Source organism: Numida meleagris, chromosome 6 (assembly GCF_002078875.1).
Source record: "Numida meleagris isolate 19003 breed g44 Domestic line chromosome 6, NumMel1.0, whole genome shotgun sequence".
Lineage (NCBI taxonomy): Eukaryota > Metazoa > Chordata > Aves > Galliformes > Numididae > Numida > Numida meleagris.
The window spans coordinates 42,242,574-42,265,519 of NC_034414.1; the positions used below are offsets into that span (position 1 = coordinate 42,242,574).

General features: G+C 37.6%; 1 long non-coding RNA gene across 4 annotated transcripts in view; it reads left to right on the top strand.

The window, feature by feature from the left end:
- The window catches only part of LOC110401101, a 164,262-nt gene that overhangs the window by 64,289 nt on the left and 77,027 nt on the right, over positions 1–22,946 (top strand). Inside the window, exon 5 of one of the 4 annotated variants that reach the window (XR_002440254.1) lies at positions 14,688–14,794. The exons of the other annotated variants lie outside the window; for them this stretch is intronic. This is a non-coding gene — a long non-coding RNA (uncharacterized LOC110401101). The remainder of the gene's footprint in view (positions 1–14,687; positions 14,795–22,946) is intronic. 4 annotated transcript variants of the gene reach the window in all.

The following is a 22,946-nucleotide window of genomic DNA, read 5'->3' on the forward strand; positions in this document are numbered from 1 at the left end:
GACAATGTTTTTGGAAATTAACCTATGTTTATGGAGGAGGTTATTGACCTCAGCTATGCTCCTACACTCCCAGGACTTCTGCTGGTATTTCTAAGATCAAGAAACACTCTAAAGAAACCACTCTATGACTTTCATAGCCTTAGTGAAAGAAGAGCACAACAGAAGATGGAAACAGCATACAGTACAGAGGCACGCAGCATCACATGGAAACTCCTCTCCAAATGCTCTCAGCCTGAAGAGATTATGTCCATTTTGGAGCATAATCTTGCTCTGTCAGCCTCCTCTAGGATAGTTTCTGAAAGTACTCTCTAATTTGCTAATTCAGGTAAAATCATCTGGATTAACTCAAACCATGGATTGTAGCAACATAAAGGATTTTGTCTGAACAAATCAGGAAGCGTTGAGGGGCTCAGCTGGCAGGTCTGTAGATGTTTTTGCCTTCAGCAAACAATAGAGCAGAACACAATAACAATCCTCTTCTACTGTGGCATAGCTGGATTCAGCAGAAAGCTGCTATAACCTTCAGTTCCTCTTTTTTCAGAGAATAAATCTCATTTTCACAACTGGGTCACTTGGACTCAAACAGCATTGTTCTAGAATTCAATTAAATTATTAATTTACAGTAATCAGGTAATTATAAATCTAAGTTATTGAACAATGCTGGGGAAAGACTCACTTTGCTGTGTTCCTTTCATTTGAAGTGGGGTACAGACTCTGCAGTATTTGTGAGGACATTTTGATTCTGGCCTCTTCTCACTATTCCTGAGGCTTAACAGAGAGATTCTAGTTGTTAATTCTGCTTTGAAGCACAAACAGGTAGGCTGCAATGTCAGATTTCATTTTACCCTCTGAGTCTGTCACTGAACAACTCAGCATCCCTGAATTATTCACAACCCAGAGTACCAGCAAGTGTCAAGATCAGTAATCATCAGGCAAGCAAGAAAGAAATCTGACCTGCTGTTGGCAGTTTTATACTGATGAGAGCCTGAGTTTGAAAAATAAGACGTTCTTGCTATTTAATGATCAGAACAATTCAACAAAAACTTGAAACAGTGGCTTGACCATCTAGACATTTCCAGATTCCCCCATTTATCACATTAAAAAAACAAAAAACAAAGCTTTGGCTTTGGTCTCAATCATACAGTTGTAACTGCAAAATAATTTTACTGATGATATCAGAGTACTTCCAGCTTTTATTAATTTCAACAGAAATTCTGATTCCAGCATCCTCTGGATGGAGGATTCTTCAAAAATTCTTCAAAAACCTAAAGCCTAAAGGCCACAGCTTGGGTGATCTTCAAGATACATTGCGCTGCTTCTATTGCAGGCCCCAGCAAGACAGTCTAAATGAATTCCACTGTAGATTTTAGTTCTCTGGTAGTCTTTTGTGGTTCATTGGGAAACAATGTAATGACAGGTAATCTAGGTGAGTGATGTTCTTGAAAAAACATTTGCCCTGTGTCTTAAAATTGACATGGTGGAAAAAAGTTTGAAATCGGGAAATATTAGTTAAACTGAGAAGACAGAAAATATAAGGCCTGCCAAGACAATGTCTGATCATGGACAACAGCCAGTCTTTGGGTTTATAGTCTGTGAACAATGTTTCCACTTAGGAGAGAGCTGAGTCAATATTTGTAAACTGTATGTCCTTTACATGAGCCATGAGGAGGCTGGGAACTGTAGTGGAAGCTGTAGTTAGGTAATGAAGTTGGTTGTACATGGCGATTTCATTTGTTGTGTTGTGAAGGAGATGTTTGGGTTTATTTCATTCCCAGAAGATCCTCGTTCCCTTAACCTGGATAATGTGGCTCCTACTGTCCAAGTAAGTTTTGTCTGAGGTGGCCGCTTGTACTATTTCTGCAAAGAGCATATGAACTTTATGTGTGTGCCCTTTCTCCACTAGGTTAAGGAAACCACAGTGAGTGTTCTTTACCACAGTGGTTGACCTTGTAAAGACCAGGAATGTCGGTATTTCTTTTTCTGGTTTCAGTGCAGGTCTCTCTGGAATAGTGAGGAATGAATGAGAAGTCTGAGAAATAACAAAGCCCAAACCAACCAAAGAAATACTTCCTATGTCATATTTCTCCTAGAAGGACAGGAAAAAGAGAGAAATCAACAGCTGTAATTTTTTAAAAATTGAGTGATTCTTCGACTTTGACAGGGTCATAGAAGTAGATAGATAGCAGTGGAGAAAAATAAACGGGGAACTTTCATATCCCTTCAACAGGCTGGTGAGAAGAGCTACTACATAAGAGAATTCTCTTCTACTGTTTGTTGGCCACATGTTATTTCCCCCTGCATACTTACTGCCTCTCTTTTCTTGAACACTTTTCCAGCTATCTAAATAGATATAATAATAAGGAAAATTTTCCTTTCTCAACTAATCAAGTTTTGCTGTTTGTGAACTGTGATGTTAAATTCCTTTTGATATTTTTCAGGTTTGAATTGCTCTTCTTTCAGTCCCAAGTCAGTGCTCCTCTTCATCTTCCTTCTCCCCTGCACTTATGCACAGTACTTAAGGACTTCTTTATCTAATGTGAACTGGGATGGGGGTTAGAACTTTAGAAGCCCATTTTTTCTCATTTCAGGTCATGCTTAGGTAGGAAAAGAAACCTTCAACATATGCAAAGCATTGTTGATGTTGCCAGTACACATCACATTTTCATTACCTGTCCTCCAAGCATACCAAAGCAGTGAATATGATGTGCCATAAAAGAAGAGATGGTTTAGAAGACCTGCTGATAGGAAAGGAACAAAGCATGTAAAAACTGAGGCTAAAACATATCAGAAGCAAGTAGTAGGGGAGGTGCTTTGAGTGAGGAGAGCAGAATTCAATTGCATAACACGACGTTAGGAAATACTACTTTTCTGAAAGAGTGGTCAGGCGCTGGAACGGGCTGCCCAGGGAGGTGGTGGTGTCACCGTCCCTGGAGGTGTTCAAGAAAAGTTTAGATATAGCATTGAGAGACATGGTTTAGTGGGGTTATTGGTGGTAGGTGGATGGTTGGACTAGGTGATCTTGTAGGTCTTGTCCAACCTAGCTGATTCTATGATTCTATGACAGCGGTGAGGAACTCTACAGTTTATGGCTTACTCTGCCTGAACTCGAAGGACTTGGTCTATTTTATGAGTTAATGACTGAGGAAGTCTAGACCTTACTGGACAGCTGAAACTATGGTAGTTACTGCTACTGATAATGAAATAAACTTTTATTAGCACCTCAGAGCTCTGTTTTACTGAAGCTTTGTTATGCTCTTCACCGTTGTTCATGTATCATCTGGAAATGGCCTTTGGGGACACCTCGGGTATTAAGGCAGCATGGATAGTGCGCAAGTGTAGAGGAGGAATGTTTGAGGCAAGGGATGCACGGTTAGACTCAGTGCAGTACAGCCACTCTTTCCTAACATGTCTGTCACAACTGTGACAGTCTGAGTAAGAATATGTGTGAATAGGGTGGCCCAAACTCTTAAAGCATCCCATAGCCACGTCATGAGGGGCAGAGGGGATGCTCACTGGAGCCTCTGGATTAGTCACAGTGACTGACAGACAGTTGCAGTCAGGACACAGTCCTGTCTTCTAGTTGCTCTAGCTTGCACAGTAGATATTTGTTTTCTTTCTCTATTTGTTTCTGTAATTCTCAGGGTTTGGTTTGGTTTGGTTTTGGTTTGTTTTTTTGTTTTTAAAGAAAGAAAAAGATAACTTGCTCGGATCACTTTTTATCTCTCATGACCTTGGTATGTTAGAGGCTGGGCTTTGTCACCTGTAATCAAGCTAATGATCACTTTGCAAATAATTTCTCTGACATTGATTAGAAGTAATCACGAAGTAAAATGCTTCACAATGCAAGTAGAAGGGACAGGGGGACAGGAATCAACCCTTCAGGATATTGTCAGAAAATAGAACAAGACTAGAAAATAAGACATTGTACATGCATTCTAAAGCATCATTTTCTGCAGAGTGGAGGGAGGTAATTTTCATGCTTCTCTTTATCTTCCAATTTTTTTTCTTGCCAGTGAATGCAGTAAAGTGTATCAAAGTCCAAGTTTGTTCATTTTTTTGTTTTCATTTTGCTTTCAGTGTTTACCTTTTCTCAAAATCTTCAGTTTTGGAACAGCTATCTAGTGGCAATAGGAATCGTAAACCTCCTGAAGTTTGATCTTTTTCATTTCCTTAAATGCAAAAAATTTCTTGAAAAATCTCATTTTGGGATAGAAATATATCTTTTATACAGAAAACAAAAACTTCATTTGAAGGCTTTACAGATCCCGTTAATCCACTCAAAGTATATGAACGTGACAAAGGATTGGGGAGTTGGGGGGAGGCAAAACATTCCCCGTTAAATCAGTGACTGTTCTGCAATGACAGTTCATAACAGTGCAAGTGTCTAATGCGTCCTCCTTGCCATAAGCAGAATTACTATAACAAAAAGTTACTGAATTCTTGCTAAGTGACTCTTAAGTTTAGTGATACAACTGTTCAGAGTAATGGGAAGTTAAAGGGCTTTCTATCTTGGGGCTGTTAATGAAGGATGCTATCTTTCATCTGTAGTAGATATAATACTCTGTGCAAAGGATTAAAGTAGTGAGCTATAGTGCTGAGTATGTTTGTGCTGTTAGAAACGATTGCCTCATGAATCCAGTCACTCATGGCTCCTGCAGTCTGTGCCTGTACTAATGCTAGTACTCCTGAGCTGTGTGCATTATGAGTTCAATAGTTTTTGTTGTCTGTCGGTTTCTAATGTGTGGATTAAGGCATTTTACCTACAGGAACATTTTTTGAGAAAACACAATCATAGGATTAGCAAGGTTGGAAAAGGCCTACAAGATCATCCAGTCCAGCCATCCACCTACTACCAATATAACCCCACTAAACCATGTCTCTCAACACAATGTGTAAACTTTTCTTGAACACCTCCAGGGACGGTGACTCCACCACCTCCCTGGGCAGCCCATTCCAGTGCCTGACCACCCTTTCAGAAAAGTATTATTTCCTAACATCCAGCCTGAATCTCCCCTGGTGCAACTTGAGGCCATTCCCCCTCATCCTGTCACTAGTTACAAGAGAGAAGAGGCCAACCCCCAGCTCACTGCAACCTTTCTTTAGGTGGTTATAGAGAGCGATAAGGTCTCTCCTGAGCCTCCTCCAGACTGAACAATCCCAGCTCCCTCAGCTGCTCCCCATAAGGCCTGTGCTCCAGAGCCCTCACCAGCTTCGTTGCCCTCCTCTGAACACGCTCCAGGGCCTCACTGTCTTTTTTGCAGTGAGGGGCCCAAAACTGGACACAGTACTCGAGCTGCGGCCTCACCGGTGCTGAGTATAGAGGGACAATGACTTCCCTACTCCTACTGGCAACACAAGGTGTTCAAAGAAATCTTAAAAAAAAAAAAAAAAAAAAAAAAGGAAAATGCACCAAAGATGACCAAAGACTATGAGTCTTACTGCATTAATTCCTAGTTTTTCAGTGTCAGTCCAAGATTGTACAAAGGGGCCAGGGTCTTTATATGATTGTTCAGGAAGTATGTAAATTATGCTGGGAATCTTAAACAGATCTGGGAGATGAAAAATATTCAAGGCAGCAGTATGTCTAATAAGGGTAAACTAATTTGTTATTCTGCTCAGAAACTCTTTGTTCTAGAATCAAAATAACAGATCAAAAAATTTAGTTGTTTACTAATGGGCTTAGAAGGGCTTTATTCTTTAACAGAATGGGAACTATTGGCTGTGGGTGAGTCGGGGAATGTATTCACATGTATTCCTGAGGTGGTACATTTTTTATAATGAGTGATCTTAAAAAAATCTTTTGAATGTCATGTTTATAAGTCTGCTCTTACCACAAATAAACTAGTATGTGGCTTAGTGGTTTCAGTTATATTCTGTTGATTTTAAACATGTGGTCTCTGCTCTGTTCTTAGGGACAAATGTGGTGGTGTTGATAGTGATGCCTGTCAGAAGTAGCAGTCTGCACTAAAGCAGCTTCGTAATGGGATGTAATGCTGTCCACAGTCCCTTTGATTATATGTCCTCTGGTTCTCCTGGATATATATGGCTCCAATTTGACTGTGTTAGACGAGTGGACAGATGCAGCTATACCATGTGATAGTGGAGGGCTTTACAGCACTAGCTCTCTATCTCCTGTAAATTTGTCTGTCTCCAAGTATCATTCAGTTCCTCTCTCTGTTCCACGCATCAGAGCCCCTGAAGGTTTTCAGTGGGGGTAGTATTATTTAAACACATCTGAAATGCATTGGATGAATTACAGGGCATATTATCTCCATTGATTATAGAGGGAGTTGAAACAATTAGCTTGGATGTAGGTGCTTTCAGGGTAGAGTCTATAAGGACTGGATAAATTAATACTACTACCCAAAGCATAAGGGGACCATCCATCTATTCATGCTTCATTTTGGCATTTATACCATGCTCAGCACCAAAGCCAATAGGCTACTTCCTAAGGTTTATGTGAGGAAATAGCATTTGCTTGACTACAGACCATTGCACATACAGGTTGTGTTTCATCAGCCTGGTGTAAAAAAGAATTTCAGTGAAATCACAACACAGTAGAACTAAGAGAGAGCTCAAGGTGATACATGGTTGATGCTCCTGCCCCATTACAAAGCTGACGTCATGGGTATATGGTGGGTATACGGGACAGGTTTATGTTTCTGTTGTTAATGTGTAGAGCAGGCAAGATGTCAGTTCTGCAAGAAGTTCCCTGGATTCACCACCACTTGGTAAGTCAGACTTCACAAACTCTAAATTACAAACCAGTTTCACAGAAATCAAGTAATAAATACTAAATTCATGTGAAGTATGAGTATCTAACTGTTACTAAAGTAAAAACTTTTAGCTCTTTGCTGTTTGCGTTGATGAGAAAGCAGGAGGGTAGAGGAGTAATGTTAGGAGCAGGAACACTTACTAAATAGTTTTTCAAAGGAAAAGGGCTCCTGTGATCTCACAGGGAGATAATTAGCTCAAGAATTTTACTACCTGTACTCTGTGGAAAATGGTCACCCAACATGGATGATCAAAGGATCTTCCGTTTTTTTGTTTTTTTTTTTTTTACTATATGCATGAAAGGTTGGCTTTTGAAGCTGTGAATCTCCCTCGTGAATCTCATGTGCTATGTCTCGTGTGCCCACAATCTGGAAAAATGACTGACAAAAACTTTGTTTTACTCCAGTTTTGAATCCTGGCATAGAATTTTTGGAGTTGGGTGCACAATTAGAAGGTAAATTAATTATATATACTTTATAACAATAAATCAGTGTGTTTTAATAGAAGAATTGGGTATCTGGGAGCATTCTGATTTACAGTGCCTAATAATTGACATTCATTTTATCAGACACAGTTTTCCACTCTTTCTAATGCACTGCTTATCCATTTCTACTTTTCTTAAGACATTGCTGAAGCAAGATTAAATTCTCCCTGTTCTTACACTGGTGGTAGTTTTCTTCTGCCTTGTTATGCAGGATAATGGAGTGAAAAAATGTTTGATTCCAGTCATTCCAGTAAGATCCTGCATTATGACAAGTTGCATTGCTTTTCAGTGCTTCAGTTTCTCTAGCTACAAAATGGCTCTAATTGTTTTTAGCAACCTGACATAATGGTATGTGTATGCCTCATAAAAGTAGTACGTGGAAGTTAAATGTACTTTATTAATAGAACTTCTGCTGATCAGTGGAGGGGAAATTATGAAGAACATGCTAGATAGGATGGTGGCATTAATGGGGCATCTTTTTAAGATTAATTTTTCGTTGTTTATATTGCTGGATTATACCTGAAGGAAGTCTATCTATTTGAATATTACATTTAATTATTATGTTTTTCCTTTTACAATAAATAGTTACTGACTTTTCCATGTGGGACAGTACTATGTCCCTGTCTGGTAGAAGCACCTGTAAGCAGTGCTGAGCTAACGAAGGTGGAGTGGAGAGAAGTGTGGTTCAGGAGAGCCCTGGCAGTTTCCAGAGAGGAGACTAGGCCTTTAATGTTTTGCTGTTGTGGTGTACTAGAAGCTCTTTTCTGGGACTTCGGACTTGGGTAATTTTCTAACTGCAGTGGCTGAGCCATTTCAAAGGCTGATGACAAGAATCACTGAAGAGAAGCAAATACTAACCTGATGGGTTGGAGCTCCATGGAAATGTGGGTTTTTTTTGTAAGAGCTTAACACATTGGCACAATGTATTAAGAGTATTAAGACTAGAATATTGTAGAAGTGAGAGTGTAAAACAGAGGGAATGAAAAGAACATTTTAAAGTATATTTGTCCAAGCAAAAAATGCTTATGGTGCAAAAAACTGAACTCATAACTATTTGTGGCATTACTTTTAATTGGTTTTATAAGTAGCATTTTTAACCTCCTGGCAAATATTTGAAAAGCTCAGTCTAGGGGGAAAAGAGATTTCTGTGTGGCTATTTTTATTTGTATTGCATAATGTACAAAACGTTTTTTTTTCCCTGAATAGAAAGAACTTTGTAATTAAAACAAATTAGAAAGTACCGGAGAGATTTTTATGGAGAGAAAGTGTATATACAGATTGGTTGGTTTTCTGAACATGAGGTGTTTTTTTCTTTTGGTATTTTTTTTTATAACAGCTGAATTTCCCTTTAGGGGTTTACAGTACAGTGTATATAACTATTAGTGAGATTTTGGGAATATGGTAAATAGAGGATTCTGAAATAAAAAAAGACACCCAAAGGAATCTCAAGATTTATATTACATCTGTCTGCCTTGCATTAACCCTGACCTTGATTATGAAACTCAAAATAATTAAAAATATGAAAGAAGCTATACTGGTGATATATAGATAAATTAGCATACATGTGTTTAATTTGATGTCCAACGTTTACATATCTTTTCTATTTTTTTCAAAGCTATCATCTGTGTAGTCATTGTAAATGTTTGATTTGTACTTCAGAAGCTCTGTGCTTGGAGACAGTGTAGGAACGTATCAGCGGGGTTCGTGAATACAGTCCTCTACAATTCTGATAGACTTTTAGTCCATAAAGGTCTAGGGAGCAAACCTGCCAGTACAATTCACAACAACCTACATAAACTCTAGATCCAGAGGGGACCAGAAGCCTTAACCCTGGTGGGCTCTCAGTATCTGAGTATTCTGCATTTTTAGAGAAATATGAGCAGTACCACCCATGATTGATTTCTTCCTCATAATTTACAAGAAAGCTGACCACAGTAGGTTTTTTTAATAAGAGCTATTAAAAATGTACACATTTCTTTCTAAACTCTCATTAACATCCTTTAAAAATATTTCTAATGAGATCTCTTTGCTCCCATGTCAATGTTCTTGGAGTGAGTTGTCTGTAACACTCTCCCTACACCCTTCCTGCCTCTTTATGAGCTGACCTTTTTCATACTTCTTAGATCTAGATCAGCCAGTGGGATGCTCTGTGTGCACTTTACATTTTGTTTGTTCTGAATATTCCTAGCTGTTGCATCCAAATCTCAAGTATTTGCTGCACAGCTCCTATGGCCTCTCTTTTTTCTTGTCTTTGATGCTATGTAATAGATAATTAGCCCTGTGCTATGCTGGCTAGATACATAAACACCTGTGGAGGAAGAAAGCTGTGATATTTCATTCCATCAGCTGTGGGTGAGAATTCCATCCTTGCAATTGCTACACTGTGCTGCTGTTTAAGGCTCTGTCCTCTGCACCCTCACCTGACTCCACACACAGATCACAGGTGTATTCCAGATGCTTGGGGAAAGTCTTACACGCCAGGAGCAGCGCAAATCTGAAGAGCCCCATGAAGCAGCTTATTTGAGGTGACTATGATGTTGGATCTTTACCCTCCAGCTACTGAGGGAGGTTTCTTATGTACCTGCAAAGGTTTGTCTTTGCTATGAAGGCATAAAAAACTGTGTCACAGGACTGCTTTTTGCAAACAGTTTTTTACTCTAATAATTGCTTTTTCTTTTACTGTAATCTTGGGTTAATTCTTCTTTATTGATGAGACTACCTGGTGTTCAGAGACAATGGTGATTTTTAAAAGTTGACTGTTTCAGTGAACTTGCAAGCATGTGAATGTGGTACATTCATGTATTCTTGCTGTGCTAAACCAGTGGACATGGTATTGGAAGGGGGCAGAAACATTTTTTTTTTTTTTGGAAGACAAAACGTGATAGAAAGGTCAGCACTGGGAAAATACATTCTCTTCATTGAACTTTCACCATATTATCTGCATGGTCACTTCTGGAGTCGGTATTAATTGGTAGATATTGTTCTGTGTGTTTTAGTATCAAAGTGAATGTTTTGCTGTGTGGAACTTTTAGAAATCATAAAGCCTAATGATGCTAAAAAAGCACCCAAAAACCTAAATTTCAGCAGCCTCATTATACACCAAGCCAACTGAATGAACAAACATATGCATAGAATAAAGAGGCTGGATTAATGCCTAGAAATGCATTGGCATTCACAACAAAGCAAAATACAATTCAAACACAGAATATTACTGAAGTTCTTGGAACTTACTTCAAAAATGCAAAGCTGAGAAAATCTATAGTTAAAAGTTAGAAAGCAAACTAAAACCACCAGATATTTCTGAAAAGCAGGACTCCATTCCTATGCTAAAGTTAAACACTAAGTTTTGTTAACATGAGAATTTGAATGTTCTTTAAGTGCTTAGAGCTTGTAACATATGGGAGGCAATGTTTCCTCCTAAAGTCTTTCACCTATTGAGTGTGCAATTGAATTAATTTCTTGAAATATGTGGTTTTCCACTACCTATTCCATAATATGCAGAGGCCTGTGCACTTCCACCGACTGATTAGAAGAGATCTATCTAGCACCAGAATTTTAACCTGAGTAATAACATGAGAAGAACTTAAAGCCTAGAGTTAAATGACAGAAGTACATGAGATGGTTGGAATTTGTAATGAGTCAGTACGGAACTCTAGGCTCTTTGATCTTCAGGATCATCTCTCCACTCATCTTGGATATCTGGTTAGCTGCAGAGGCTGAGCAGGAACAATATATCATGCTGCTTTGAAGCACAGAAGGAAGAGTGTTCTTGTGATCACCTTCAGTGTCCAGATCACAAGAATTCATGGGCTGCTGCAGCCTGTAGGTGACTGCTAGCCCCAAGGCCCCTAAGCCTTATTTGTATTAGAAAATAACACTCCTTTTTTTGCGACTAGTTATTTGTGGTCACTTCTATACATGTAAATAGAACGTATTCTTTTGGCCTGGTTTCTGTCCTGTACATTGCTGGGTCTCACTGAGAGATGTTTCTCTTCTCATTCTGATACAAAGTTGGTCTTTAGCAATGTTGTCAGTGTCCTTGGCCTACATTCACTGGTGCTGTATTGTGTTATGATGAGAAATTAAGCTAAAGACATACACAGACTTTCTAAGGTGGTTCTGCTACAAATAAAAAGAAAGGCAACATATTTTAAAAAAATTCTTTCTGCAGTCTTTGTTTCAAGCATAATCTGTTTTACCATCTTCCACTGTTTGAATATACAACATCTCTTATGGGGATGCCTAATCACGGTATATGTGAGTATTTTGGCCCTTATAAAATCTTGCTGGTACACCGTAATAAACGTGGAAGCTGCGCTATTCCCAGATATTTCTCAGATGCCTTAAGAAACTGGTCTTGTTACACCAGGATTTATTTACTGCCACCTCTGCCACTTTTCTTGTGAGCTGGGATGATTTGTCCAGCCTTTTCAAACTTCACTTTCTGTTTGTAAAGTTCGAATGACTAAGCAAATATCAGAGGCTATGTTGGGAATCTTATAGCATTAAGGGAACTCCAAAATATGATGATAAACGATTTTTCTTCACTTTTGGCCTACCTTGTATTTTTAAACTACGAGATCTTCCAGGATTCTCTTACTATATAAATACTTATTACAGTGGTTGTAGAAAGACATTAATGTATTGCAGGGAAAGCAGAGGAAGATCCTAAGGTCTTTTCCTCCTCACATTTGTTTATAATGTTACCAGTCTGTTGAAGTTTCCCATGCACACACCAAAAATCTGACAAACAGTCCTAAAACTTTGCTCTCCGAGTTCTGCTGCTTTCAATATTGCACTGACTATTGGCACTGCAGGAGCAAGGGCCTGGTGAGGAGCTGTGGAACCAGGCTCCGTCCTGTGTAAGGAAGGAGTCTGTTCCCATGTGCTCTTGGGGTCAGCTACTCTCTCTGGTGATCCTCTCTCATTCCCCCCTGTCTTTTGTCTCATTTCAGCCCCAGGAGAGAGATTATTTCTCAAGCCACTTATTCACAGAAGCCACCTCAGCTGCCAGCCCTTAACACTTCTCACCAAGAAGAGATTTATTGGTGTGAAATACATGCAAAATGCAGCACATTGTAAAATATTGAACAAATCTGCATGAGAGACAGGCATAGAGAATTTCTTTTATTTCTCAATCCCTCCGTTCTCTCTCCTTGCTTCTGGTTCTTACTTATTTTATTGCATTATTTATATTTTCAGATCTTTGGAGGAATTACCGTTGATGCCCAGATTTAATTAGCACAGGACTTGATAACACCTTAATAAAAACTAAATTACAGACCATTAGTTTTTTCATGAGAAATATTAAGATTTATTAGCAATGTCTCCAAAATTAATTAGTTTATAACTGATACTTTTCAGAACTCAATTGGGAATCTTTGCTTTGTTTATTTTTAGGGTTTAATTATGCTGAGTAGGTTTTGTACATGAATTTGACTGTCTCACTCAGAAACGTATTTCCATTACCATACCATTATATGTTTATTGATAAGCATACTCTAAAAGAAATATCATATTCTTTCTTGGAATCAAATGTATGTCTATGAAAGACAAATTATGTTTCCAGACTTTGCAAACAAGAAGGTAAAAGTTAGCTCAAATTGATTATTATAATCAAATTTCATTAAAAATATGGAATGATAATTCATTCTGTATCATAGAGAAATTAATTCCTACTGTAACAATGGGAATCACACTAGACTTGTTTTCTTGATATCAAAAAGGATGGTTATGCTCTTATGTAGATATGGTAGCATTTTTAAATTATGAAGGTCTTTGCCTACATTTGCTACTGTCAGTGCTATCCGATTATACCTTTTTTGAATCCTGCCTTGTTTTCAACAGTAGCCAGCACCCCTACTATCTCTGTAATATCAACTGTTGAAAGTAGTCTTCCATGTGTATTTGCAGAATTTTCCTCATTTATCTTCCTTCTCCCATCCATGCCTTTCATTTAGTTTTTAAAACTACAGATGTTGAATTAGTGACATTCAAATATTTCGTCTTCCTCTCTCTTGTCACTTTCTCCTGCTTCTTGCTAGCAGAAGGAAACAACAGAATGGTTTCCTTTTTGTTTATTCCTTCTTTTTTCCTTCTCAGTGGCATTTCAAGACCTCAACCTCTGAAAAGCTGCACTGTCATAAAGGAGTATAGAGAAGTGATAAGAAAGCAACAAAAGAAAATTTGAACGTTATTTCATGAACCAAATTCAATTTCAAATAGGAGTACAACAAAAATGTGGGAAAGGAATGGAAGCTCAACACCATGAAGTTCTGTTGGAGCACATTTTGTTACTTTTTGGTGGCAAGCTGGGCAGGGAATTCTATCTTTTAAGCATATGAGAATGATCGGGGAATTCTTCACACAAATACTTGTGTGTTATCCCCCCCTATAGTTTAGGAGTTCATATTATGTTTCAACCTTTGTGGACATTCAGTGGAACAGAACTGAGCCCCAGAGGCCTTGTTTCTGCTTTGCATTAGTATGTACGAACTGCTGATCTGTGTGAAAATGCTAGCTCTTCTATCAAGCTAACAAATCTCCTGGGCAGTGGAGATCAATATATTGAACTTTAACCCCTGGGTAATAAGGAGTTAGGCTGTTATAGAGAGAACATCTGTTTTACTTTGAGATACTATTTGTGTTTAGCTTATCATAGAGTCCTTCTCTATTGTTACATGGGGTAAAAGACTCTAACAGTGATTCACCATTAGAAGCAACCACTTACCACTTATCTACTACCACAGACTGCAAAAATGTGAATAGCAATGCCATTGGATTTCTGGGCATACTGCCTTCCTGACATTATTCACTGCATACAGCATATTTTCTGAGAATTGGTCAATTATTTCTGTCAACAAATTGTTTATTAAACCATTAATCTGCATTAATAGAGAGTCTCATCTGTTAACTACCGGACATAACCTATTTCTTAATCTTTATAGTGATTTCAGTAATCAATCTATACAATGACATGTACAGTTTTTTTGGACTAAAAGAATGGAGATGATTTTCAGTCCTGATTGTAAGAAGTATTTTGCAATACTTGCTCTGTAGGAGCCCATATGCAAAAACAGGTGGAAGTTCTTGTTGAAGGTGAGGAGTGAAAAGTGAAGTCCATGCTTTCCATTGTCCTAACCATCACTCAGGAATAAATACTCCTACTAGGAAAAGTCAAGCCCAACATTTCCTGATGCAATGAGAAGAGAGACTATGAATGTGACACAGGATATGAAAATTTAAACTCAAAGCTAGCTAAAGTAATGTAGTTGCTTTTGTGGAGATGCTGAGAAATGTGAATGTAACCTATTTCTCAGCGCTCCAGAAATTTCAAATCTATTCTCACCTAGTTAGGGAAGTGAGTAACAGCAATAGGCGGAGATGATCCATAGGGTTCATTTTAATAATGTTTCCTTTCTCTCCAAAGGATTTTTTGAGTCTGTCAAAGAATCGAGAGATTGAGCAGATAGTTTAGAAATTACTGTTCTTATGAGTATGAAGTCACTGCATGGATGAAGATGCTGAACAGTGGTGGTAAGTCTGTGATTCTCTATCAAGAATTGCTCAAGTGCTGTGGCAAGGTTTTGGTCTACTGGCTGCATTGGGTGAAGGAAAAAACTCCCTGTGTTTCACTTCTAGAGTACTCATTTACATGCGCCTGGAAGATAATAGATTTTAGGCTAGGAATTAAGAGTGTGCAAGTGACTTTAGATTATGAGCTCAAAATTTAGCCTATTGAATCAGTCATGTCTTTAAAACTCTCAGGGGTATCCCTGTGTTGCAAGTTTCCATAGGTAATGGTGTTGTCTTTAATATTTCCTCAGTGAACTATTTGGCAGCTGTCTCTTTATGTTGGCATGGATAGTGCTTAACAGCTAAGCTAACTATGGTACTTAACAACTAACTCTTTCTCCTTTGCCTAGCCTTGTTCGACTTAGTGAAATAAAAATGCCACCTCAATAATACTAAGTGTGACCTTCCTGCAAATTACCATGCTTAGCAAAGGGCTAAATGTCGTGCTATTTCACATTCAGCGCTGCCTGTAGTTTTTCTTCTTGGACTCATTAGCATTAACTGGCTTTGAAAATGCCTTTCAATTAATATGATTTTCACATATTTCTTCACCTTCCATTTATGTTGGGAAGAATTTGATCAGGAAAAATTGTTGTGCGATGGGAATTGTGGAATCAGGAACCACCACGTAACAGCACAGCTTACTTCCCAGCTAAGAGATTTTGTATTAACTTTCAATCTAATTAAATTAATTGTTCAACTAAGTAAGAATTTTACTGTATTTAATGAAGTTAAGTGGTGTTTCTGCTATACTTAGTACAAATGTAATACAAAAACACATGGGCGGTCTTAGGGAAGTCACAACTGCAACTGATGGTGGATGAAATTGCTTAGTTGAGATGATAATGGGACACAGTTTTCTAAAGTATTTGCAAGGACTTCAAGACCTTAATTTTTTTTGGACCTGGATGTTATGCCATCTGCATGCATTTTGAACTGCCCTCTGCACAAGGAAGCTGTGGGTGGTATTCTATTATAGTGAATTTCATAGAGTCTATCTGTTGAACCTGTGGTCTTTTTGCTAAGCAAAGTACAGAGTCGGTTTTCTTCCAGCTGTTTTACCAGTCAATTTTGTCAGGACACATATAACTTTAGATATACTTAAATTCTCTTGAGGGAAATACTGCTTTTTTTGAACTCTGGAACAACGTACCTTTCTAAATTTGGATTTCTAGCAATTTCTAGATATGATTGCAAGGCATCTTATGTGTCATGGAAAAACAAGTGAAGACAAATGTGTGTATAGATTATAGTTATTATATATATATTATATATATTTATATATATAAATTATATAAATTAAATAAATATATATATTCTATTATATATTATTATCTATACTATATAGATATAGTGAATGATTTTTTTTCTATTTTGTCAAACTTTTGACTCTAAACCAGAACTGAGAATCCTTTCTAGCGTCATATCCTCATCAGAGAAAACGTTGATTCACAGTGCTGCTTGATCACTTCTGAATGAGACTCAGTAACTTGATGCATGCATTCTCTAAACTTGATCTCATATTGTAAATGAGATTAATGCACTGAACAGGGAGGAAATAAAGAGTTGAAGCTGTTGGCCAAGGTACCAGGAATCAAAAACTGGGATGCAGCTTCTAGAAAAGTACTTTGACATCTTACATATGAGTGTAACACTGGTGCACAACACAGTGGTAAAGTAGCTTACACATGTTAGTGCCATATTTAGATTTACAAACGACAAGTGTGGAAAGAAATTAAGCCTGACTAAGGAAACTCTTGGAGGCTCCTTGTGATACTGCCTGGGCTTTCATGCTGTCTACATTTAATTGGTTTATTTTTCTTTGAGGGTTTGCAGTCTCTGTTTCTTCCCTGCAAATTACATCACCTCCTGAACACGGAGGGTTGCTGCAAACCTCAGTGCTGAGACCTATGTGCTTGCTGCCACTTACTAAAAAAAGAGCTCCCACACTGTTGCCTGAAGATACCTATTGTTTGCCTGGGATGTGGGACAGGGCTCATTATGCCACATTTCTCTTAATGCTAAGGAGCTTTTTCTCCAAAGAGATTTTTTTAAAAAGAACTTCTCAGGGAGCTACAGCATTTCACCTGTCACAGACAACGAGTCATGCAGAGATGCTTTAACAGGAAAGGATTTATAGTAGTCTAGAAGTAGTGGTTTTCTTTCACAAGAAATAATGAGGAAGAATTCAGTGCAGCTGTTTGTAATGGTGATCAGATGGACTTCTCTGGCCATTATGGAAATCCAGTTAATGTGCCAGAAAACAAATAATAAAGATTTCAAGAGTGCAGTCAACAAATCATTGGAGTTAAATGGCCATCAGTCTCAATTTCATTGTACTACTAGTGTTATAGTGTTGTCTCTTTTTTTTCTTTTGTGGGAGGGACCCAAGCTGCTCAGTTCCTTGTCATAGACCCCCAGCTGTAGAAATATCCTTTCGCTTATAAATCAGAGCCTGTTCTTCCAGAACAGATGAATTTGTTCTGCCTAACATTCAAGTTTCATGTTTCTTTGGTGGCTGATGGAGGCATTTGTCCTACCTGGGGTTCTACTGACTCTAATGAAGAATACAGAAAACATAGCATTGATTCCAGTTAGTCCTTCTCCTACTTACACTCAAGTATCTTTCAGTAAGAGAAACAAAATCTTTAAAATATGTATAAATATATTTTTCTTTATAAAATGATTTAAATACAGCATCTATTTATTAACTCATTACATCTATGTATTTATATATTTTTAAATTACTTTTCAATGCATTAGAAGTTATTTACCTGATGAGAAAATCTGATAACAGAACCAAGATTAACAGTAACTGTTTTGGGCACAGACCAGATGTGAGAGCACCTACATGGAGTATGGTATGTAAATTAATAAACTGTGGAGAAGTTAGCATGGAGTAATGAGAGAGAGATGTGGCACACCCAAGCCATGGCAAAGACCAAATACTCGAGTCTTTGAAGTCCTATCAGAAAATGTTTGTTATATATTAACTCCATATTAAATCTACACAATTTTTCTGGCATTCCTACCAATTTCTGATTGTTCTAGAACCTCACTACTTTAAGGATTAGAATTTCTTTTTTTTTTTACTTCTGTACCATCTGTATTTTATGCTGGTTTGAACAGATAGTCTGTTAGGGCTTTTTTTAGCCTAAATGATTAATTTTCCTTCACTTTACCCTTACAGATGCTCAAACTTTTTTGTTTATCCATTTCCATTTCTTAAAACAACTTCTCCTTTCCATGCAGGAATGCTCTGTTTCTGTTATAATTTAAATTATTATTTTTTTTCTTGAATAGGTGTGAATAGAACTGAATCACATTATTGTGCTATGGCCTTGTACAATGGGATTACAATACCATTCCGTTTCACTGGAAATAATGTGCTTCGTACATATCCTGGAATTGAGTTTGTCATGCTCAGTGTCATACTTCTTGATAAGTAGTAAGATGATACTCCCACACTGTTGTTCTTTTTTTCTTTGCTTAGTTGTTTTTAAATGATAATTGTCCCATTTAATCACAGAATTCCACTTCTGCTTACAAGCCTAGTAGCACAGCTTTTTATTACAAAACATCATTTTTTCAATGCTTTTGAAACTTAACATCAGCAAAGTCTTGCAAAAGCAAGCAAGTAAACAAATAAAACCCCAAAATAAAACAACCTTTCTCCTCCAAAAACCTCCCCCAAACAAACAAACTTTTAATTTATCTTGACAGTTGTTCTCCATATTTTTGCCACCAGAAAATATGATTAGCTTTTTCTCCTTGTGTCTGTTAATTACAGTTTTACTTAAGACACCCATGGAACTGTAATCATCAGTTCTCTTGTTTGTTACTCATCTTTGTATTCAGAAGTACACTGTACTTTCTTCATGCTAGATAACAGTTTTTCATCTCAAACCACACTGAATGCTTTCCCTAAATCCAATGGATTAGATCTTCCATAATTTCCCTAGAAAACCATGTGCCCTAATAAGTAATTTCACATCCTTCACTATGCTTTATGTTTATCAGAGCTCATTCCTTTGTATTTTATCTCATTGAGATCAGGCCTTGCAGTTGTCACTTTTTCCGTTTTTCAAATAATGGCAAATTTCTTCTTCCTGACTTGCTTGTTTCTGCCACTCATTTGACATAACTGAATTTGTTTATCAATATTGTTTTCTCTTACTTTAGTGCCATCTCTTATCTTTTCCAAACAGCCCATCCCATTCAGTGCAATGTCCAGTACTGTTTACTATGCCTTTGTTTTCCTTACCATTCTCAGTAATCAGCTTAATGCCCTGAATCAGGACTTGCCATTTTTCCTTCCATTTGTTGCTTTTCTTTCCAATAAATGCAGCAGCTGTTTGAATGTTCTTTGTTTATCATATACTGATTGTCTCACCGACCTTACTCCTGCTTCCATCTAGTATCCTTCTGGCCCTTACTCATCTCTCTGAAAGAATCCTTTGAGCCAGTTAAAGACCTCAAGCTTCAACTGATCTTCTGCAAAGTTTTTCTTTTCTGCATGGTGAGTTAAAATGAATATAGTAGGCAGGGAATCTATCACTCTTTATGTTTAAAAGTTTCTGAAGTAGATTGGTTTTTCTGATTCCTTCATGGCTCATTTCTGTGAGTAATTCTTGTTTTGAAGCTCATTCACAGTCAGCTGGTTCATATGTGTTGTGTTTAGAACCCCAGCTGGTTCATCTGAGATGTGAGTGACTGTTTTATCCCTTATATTGGTTGAAACTGAGTTACAGTGCAAATACTGGTGATGGCAAATCGTAATTTTAATTCAAGGAAGTCTATGATATTGTCTAGAAATAGCCGTTTTCATGACTAAATCTGACAGGAAGCATATTCATGGCAATATCTCAGTATGATAGGCACAGGGGAAAGGAATTGATGTAAAAATCTAAACAGTATATCTGGATTATCTTTGTTGTTGTTGTCGTTATTGTTTGTTTTTGCCTGATTCTAATTTATGAAGATAAGGAATCAGTGTTTGAGAAGCCACTAAAATCTGTTCTTGTCTAATGAGTTTCAGAAATTTCTGGCATGGAACTTGATGGAAAGGAGGGAGGAAAAGAAAACTACCATTTCTTTGAAGCTCCATACAATGATCTTTGGCCAAACAAATCTAAACAAGTGCTACCAATCCCCGTCTGCTCCAGAAATACAAGACTTCTGACAAAACACAGTGTCTTTGGCTTAGAAAACACAGCCTGCTGCTCAGTAAGACAAAGCTGGTGATAATAGAAAGAGCTGTTGTAGAGGTGAAAGGGAGTTTGTGTACATAGCAAGGATGTTGGAAGTACAAAGAAGAGACAAACGGTACTGAGTGTTTCGTTTTTTATGCTTGATGTAACATTGTGTTTCTTTGCAGAAAGCCCTTGGGCTTTGCAAACAATGAAGCAAGTTCTGCCCTTATTTGTATCTCTCCTTTCGTTTCAGTGAGAGAGCGGTGATGGAATGAAGTCTTAAAAGCACTTCATGGGAAGTGTAGCCCGGCAGCAGACAGTACCAAACCTCTGCTCAGTACATACTGGGCAGTGCTGCATACATCCCAGTCTGCTCTTAAACCACCTGTTTCATTACCCTTATAAATGTCTTCCCAGCTCTCAGCATTGTTGCATTTTAATCTGATTTAAGGAATTCTAAGGATCAGAATTAAAATGATTTGAACTGTTACCTACCTAAAAGACTAGGAAGGTTGACAGTACAGTATAGTGACTGAAACTTTTAAGAAAATGCAACAAAGGAAAGAACCCTTCTCTTTCGGTGACTAAGTAACCATACTTGTCTCCATGAGAAGTGCTGAGCTGTCCCTATAGTTTAGGGATGCTGCTGTATGTTTCTCTGCTGCTTTTGGCTATTCCCTAGTGTTACACAGAACAGAAAAGAGGCAATGCAGAAATTCCTTCAGTCTTAGTGACCTTTGTTCATTAGCCAAATTTGTGTTTGAGTGTTTTTAACCCTGCAAGACTGAAATTGTGCCCAGTTCCCTTCAAACTTTCTGTCCATCTCTAGCTGCCAACCTGCATTAGTTCCCTACATCATCATCCATAACCACTAGAGTTCCCCATGGTTTTTTTTCAGTTTGAGTTTATGGGTCAGAATAAGAGCAGGCTCTTGAGCTGTGTGTAAGACTCATGTCTGTATGATATTATGGGGACTTTAAATTGATTAGCAGATTGAATTCATGCTGGAGCTTATTTCTTTTCTGAGAGGGGAAAAGTGGGTTCAGGCAGTGTATTCTTGTTTGTGAATCTCATTCACAAATGTTTCCAGTCTTAGAGAGAGATTAAAATGGTGACATATGAAGATGACAGCAAAGTATATGATTCCCTAGTGCCCAGAAAACATCTATGCTTAAAAGCTGTCAGCCAGCAAATCGTCTTTGCTTTCTGCAAAACTGTTGTGAATTTCCATCAATTTTCTCTGCATCCAGAATACTCAAATGAAGGTCATTCTGTCGTTTTGTTGACATCTCAATTTTGCATCATCAAATGAAAGTCAGCATTGATGTAGATGTGCCCAGATAAAGAGATTGCAGATTCATTCATTACACATGCAAGGTGTATCTTTTGCTTTGGTGGAAATGCATTGAAATAACACTTGAGTTATGATATTGGGCATCCTGAAAAATTTACTGTGCTCCAATTAATGATCTCGAATTTCTTTTGAGTCAGTTTGAGTTGAATTTGATAAAGCTATTAGTTTTGGTGCTTTACCACTTCTAGCACAGAAAGACATTCCAGGTCATGACTTGGACCCTTGGGAATGAGGATTGCCCAGCAATTCATTCCTGATCAGAGAAACCCTGAATGGTTCAAGTGTTCATCCAGGTGCATCTGAAGATCTTCGGAGGAGAATTCTCATTTGAACAGACTTTCCTTTGAGCTTTTTTTGCATCTCTGAATGGCTTTGATACAGAAGAGCAATGGTCTCATTTATGGTTTTCTTTTTCAGCATGTTTTTTGTTTTTCCAGTATTTCATTTGTGACTTTGAGTGAAACAGAGCAGCAAAATAATACAAAACTTCAAGAGAAAAAAAATGTAATTTTTAGGAGGCAGTCCAACAGTATACATAGCCCAAGAACAGCCGAAATTTAATGTTAGGGCTTAATTGTTGTCTAGCTTGGCCCATCCTCTTTTGTGTCCTGTTGTCACAGTGTTCCTAAGTGATAATTAGCCAGCAGATAACTTGTTTCAGTAACAAGCATAGCAATGTTCAGTTTAGAAATGAATTCTAAATGTGTTTGTAATAAAAAGATTTATTATTCTGTTTTTACTCTTTAGCTATTAGAGTTTCATTGATTAGCATAAATAAGCCAGATAATGCTTTTTCAGTTCCTTCAGAATTTTGAGTATTGTTCACATGAGTAAATGTAAAATTTGCTCTCTGAATACCAGCACACAGCTTTGAAATCTACTTTGCATAGTAAATGTGGTTATGTGGATATTTGTGGAAGCAAAACACAAAGTCCAAGGAGAAAAAGCAAATGCATTACAGGATTAATTCAGTCTTTCTCACAAGTTAACAAGTTTTTCTTGCTTACACATCCATCCTATTTTTATTTCACACTAAAAGTAAAGACTTTGAATAGTTATGTTGCTAAAAAATAAATGAAAGAGATCATAGCTATTAATTTGGATGCCTGTTTTTTCAACTTGCTCTTTTGAGCCCTGTATTTATTCGTAAGAATAATTACACTACTTCGCATCTCTCCAGAACTTCCATTAGGCCATAAACCTCATCAAAGAACAACAACACGAAACCCAAACCTACGAAATAACAACAACCAAAAATTTTGCAAAATCATTTATTGTTATGTTTGGATATCAAAATAAATTTTTGCACAAGTTAATCATCTTAAAATATAAATCAGTATTTTTACGTGTAGTTCACAAGTCGCAGCACATAGGCGTTTTTTTCTAAGTTCACAATATTCTCTGTTTCTCTGGGAAAATAGCGATCATTCTAGAAATGGTTCGAGGAGAGATCTTGGTAATCCACTGCTCAACTTTTGAGACTAGCTCCTTGAAATCTCACATCTGACAACACTCATTCTGTATGGTAAGGACAGAATCAAAGCTGAGGTCCAAAGTGCTGCTATAT